This window comes from Sardina pilchardus, chromosome 13, assembly GCF_963854185.1.
Source record: "Sardina pilchardus chromosome 13, fSarPil1.1, whole genome shotgun sequence".
NCBI lineage: Eukaryota > Metazoa > Chordata > Actinopteri > Clupeiformes > Clupeidae > Sardina > Sardina pilchardus.
In genome coordinates, this window is record NC_085006.1 from 31,243,081 (window position 1) to 31,248,080 (window position 5,000).

Here is a 5,000-nt window from a genome sequence, read left to right on the forward strand (position 1 = left end):
TCTGATTGTGGAGTATTTGACTGTTGTGCAGTGTTGTGGAGTATTTGACTGTTTTACAGTGTTGTGGAGCATTTGACTGGTGTACAGTGTTGTGGAGTATTTGACTGGTGTACAGTGTTGTGGAGCATTTGACTGGTGTACAGTGTTGTGGATTTTTGTATCCATTACACTGTTCTTTTGTATTCCCCTGTTTTAGGGACCAAAGGCTAGCTTAACAGTAAGTAAGTATTTATAAAGCACATTTTTTCAGCTTTACAGTAAGTAAGTAAGTAAGCAAACTAGTACGCAAGCTACTAAGTAAGTAAGTAAGTAAGCAAGCAAGCAAGCAAGCAAGCAAGCAAGCAAGCAAGCAAGCAAGCAAGCAAGCAAGCAAGTAAGTTAGTTAGTAAGTAAGCAAGTAAGCAAGTTAGTAAGTTAGTAAGTAAGTATTTATAAAGCACTTATAGCACATTTTTGCAACACAAAGTGCTCACTTGGAGAAGTGAACAGCTGAGGAGAACTACTTCAGTGTTTTCCACAGTATTTCTAGGCCACATGATTTGACATCTATTGTATACTTGGCTAGAAAATACTCAGACAAAATGAAATATGAAATATGCTCTTAACGTGATAAAGTCTTCCCAACTGTTCTTTTTGTATCTCTGACACTTGAAGCATAATCCGTAATCACATACATAAGGAAATTATGAACCGAGAAGAAAACGCTTGAGTGACATACATTCTTTTTTTGCATATACTTTTCCAGGTGATTATAACAAAACTGAACAGTTCAGAAGTTAAAATGGAAGCAGCTCTCAAAGTGATTAGCCTTAATTGCTGATTTAATTAATTGCCTTAATGAGATTATAAATTATACATGACAAGTGCCATAATATGATTCTACCACTTTTAATCAGACCATTTGATGGCGCTGAAGTTGGAAATAACTTTGGTCAAAAGTAAGTCTAATACTCTGAGACTTCTTTCACATTCATGTACCAAATACAAGTTTTTCAGCTAATATCTGATTTTTCCAAAGTTGCTGGATTTGAGCAAATAAAAAATCTGGATTGAGCATTAAGGCTTGCAGTGTGAGCGTCGTCTGAGTGCTCAGGAGAAGGTTGTTATCAGCGTGCTGCACCTCGTGCTTAAACACAACTACTGCACAGCCAGAGCACAGGAGCGGCACGCTGTCTCTGCCACTACACACACACACACACACACACACACACACACACACACACACACACACACACACACACACACACACACACACACACATACACACAACCACACACAACTACAGCCAGAGCTCAGGAGCGGCACGCTGTCTCCGCCACTACACACACACACACACACACACACACACACACACACACACACACACACACACACACACACACACACACACACACACACACACACACACACACACACACACACACACACACACACACACACACACACATACACACAACCACACACAACTACAGCCAGAGCTCAGGAGCGGCATGCTGTCTCCGCCACTACACACACACACACACACACACACACACACACACACACACACACACACACACACACACACACACACACACACACACACAACTACAGCCAGAGCTCAGGAGCGGCATGCTGTCTCCGCCACTACACACACACACATACACACAACCACACACAACTACAGCCAGAGCTCAGGAGCGGCATGCTGTCTCCGTCACTACACACACACACACACACACACACACACATGCTGTCTCCTCTCCGCCACTCCAGCGGAGGCTCCAGCAGGGAGCTGGACAGGCAGGCAGACAGTGCGGACTGACTGAGCCTCTTAGCATCCACACTAAGAGCTTTAGACGCGTCTAGCGTGTGGTGCTGGAGCTGGGTGTGTGTGTGTGTGTGTGTGTGTGTGTGTGTGTGTGTGTGCTTTAGACATGTCTAGCGTGTGGTGTTGGAGCTGGGTGTGTGTGTGTGCTTTAGACATGTCTAGTGTGTGGTGCTGGAGCTGTGTGTGTGTGTGTGTGTGTGTGTGTGTGTGTGTGTGTGCTTTAGACATGTCTAGCGTGTGGTGCTGGAGCTGGGTGTGTGTGGGGGGGGAGAGAGAGAGAAATAGAGTGAGGGAGAGAGAGAGAGAGAGAAATAGAGTGAGGGGGAGAGAGAGAGAGAGAGCAAGAGAGAGAGAGAAATAAAGTGAGGGAGAGAGAGAGAGCAAGAGAGAGAGCAAGAGAGAGAGAAATAGAGTGAGGGAGAGAGAGAGAGAGCAAGAGAGAGAGAGAGAGAGAAATAGAGTGAGGGAGAGAGAGAGAGAGCAAGAGAGAGAGAGAGAGAAATAGAGTGAGGGAGAGAGTGTGCGTGTACATGTGTGTGAGGATGTCCTAATGTTCTTTTATAATTATTATTATTATTATCATTTTTTTTAATTTTATTTTATTATTAGTATTCTCCATAGTCCATGTCAATTGTTGCTATAATTAATTGTTGTTATAAATAATATTAATGTCTAATTATTTGATGCAATTACTGCTTTGGCAATATTGTAAAATTTTACATTCATGCCAACAAAGCTATTTGAATTTGAATTTGAATTTGAGAAAGAGTGAAATAGAGTGAGGGAGAGAGAGAGCACTGGGCACCTGGCCTGATGCTGTTGAGTCATTGTCCAGAGGAGTGTGTCCCCATCAGGAGGAGGGGGTTGGGGGTGTGTGTGTGTGTGTGTGTGTGTGTGTGTGTGTGTGTGTGTGTCCATCAGGAGAGAGGGGTTGGAGGGCAGTGTGTGTGTGTGTGTGTTCTTATCGGGGGGTGGGGGGTGGATGCCACTCTGGCACCACTCTTAAATAAATACCCCGGAACAAATAAACAAATAAATAAATAAATACATAAACAAAAACAAAACTCTGCCAGGTGACGGGAGAAATACAATTACCCACAAGCCCTTGCATGGAGAGGGGCCAGAAGCCACAGTTAGGGTGACAGGAGGGTCATTAGAAGATGCCAGGGGGAGACGTGTGTGTGTGTGTGTGTGTGTGTGTGTGTGTGTGTGTGTGTTTGTATTTGGAAGAGAGTCTGTGTGTGTGTGTGTGTGTGTGTGTGTGTGCTGTGTGCAAAATAAATTTAGTAAAGTATTTTGAACATGCTGAACTATTTTCAAATTGAGTTGCTTGCATATTGTGTAGCACATGAATTGAACCCTACTGTGCTCCAGGACACAGGTGTGAAAAGAGACCCTCTGGCCACCTAAAACGCTTGGTAGCACAGAAAACCCTTTAAATAATGACTTCGGGCAAGTTTCATGGAAAGAAGCATTAATCCATTGAGACCTAGGCAGTGTGATATGTCATTGTAAGGGCCATCGATATGCTATATCTTGTTTTTGTTGCACTTTTCAGGATTGTCTGGGATTTGTACCTATCTGAGAAAGTTTAATGCGATAATACTTGCATATGTCTCTTATGTCAGCCTTTATATCAAGGGAATACTTTGAGTTTTTGCATTAGTGTCACCTGGAAGCATGCCAGTAGAAATAACATTTTTATGTGGTATTGTCTGGAATCTAGCAATGTGAGAATCATGATGATGGGATATTCTATGGCTAAACAATCATACAAGTGGGACATTCTATGGCTTAATAATTTACAGAATATATGTACTGAGTGACATGAATATTTTATTAGACCAAATGGTCCAGTAGACCAAAGGCTATGTAGAAATGTGCTGTAATTTCAAAACCGGATTACTCAGGAACAGTCTGTAGCGGAATGCTTTACATCTCCGTATTCGTTAAGGTCTGCTGTTTATGTTGATATAGAGGTTGTTACGTGTCAGATACTCCACAGAGAAGAGTGTGTGAGATGGACGCAGAGCTGTATGCATAATGGAATATTGCCAAATTTAGAAAAAGAAAAAAAAAACCATTGATTGGCTGGTGAGTGGTGAACTACTTCTGAACTCTGAGAAATGCTCTCATATGCCTGCGCCTTGTCCATTAAATACTGTATGTGGGTACCGGCAATGTTTGAGAAGTAGCGGAACCAGGTCAGATTTTGGGCTTCTGTTGAGACCAAGATGAACCCAGATGGTCCAGGACAACCAGCATGACCTCCTCCTCTCATCCCCCTTCAGTGAGGTGGACGCAGCCCAGGCCAAATCACAAGGAGTCCCACTGTGACTCCCTCTCTACCGGACGACCTTGACTCTACTTCTTCCTCACTACCGGACGACCTTGACTCTACTTCTACCTCTCTACCGGACGACCTTGACTCTACTTCTACCTCTTTACCAGATGACCTTGACTTTACTTCTCCCTCTCTACTGGACGACCTTGACTCTACTTCTCCCTCTCTACTGGACGACCTTGACTGTACTTCTCCCTTAATACTGAACGACCTTGGCTCTACTTATACATTACTACTGAACGACCTTGACTCTGCAACCATCTACTCTGACATGGCTTACATAAAGAAGAGGCAAACTACTCTGTCCCCATCCACACACACACACACACACACACACACTGAATAAACTAAATAAAGAAGTAAAAAAAAAAAAAAAAAAAAAGGCCACAGAGTTAATTCTATTTCCAAAAGCACAGTGTGTGTGGGCAGTAGCCATTTCAGTCAGATGCCATCATAAGCTACTTGCAGTTCAGTTTGATTTGAGTGAACACAGACAGACACTGAGTGAGATATATGAACATGAAAATAATAGCACAAGTAAAAGTGTGAGAACCATATTTCATAATATCTGAAATTCCTATAAAACAGAGACACTGTCTGAAGCATCTCTATGAGAGAAGAGAGATGCCTCTCTCTCCTCTTGTCCACTCTCTCTCTCTTCTCTCTCCTCTTCTCCACTATCTCTCCTTTCCTCTCCTCTCTCTCCACTCCTCTCCACAACTCTCTCTTCTCTGCTTTCTCTCCACTCCTCTCCTCTTCTCCCTCTCTCTCTACCCTCCTCTTCACTTCCTCTCTCCTCTCTCTCTCTCTCTCTCTCGCTCCTCTGCTGTTTGTGTCAGATTGCAC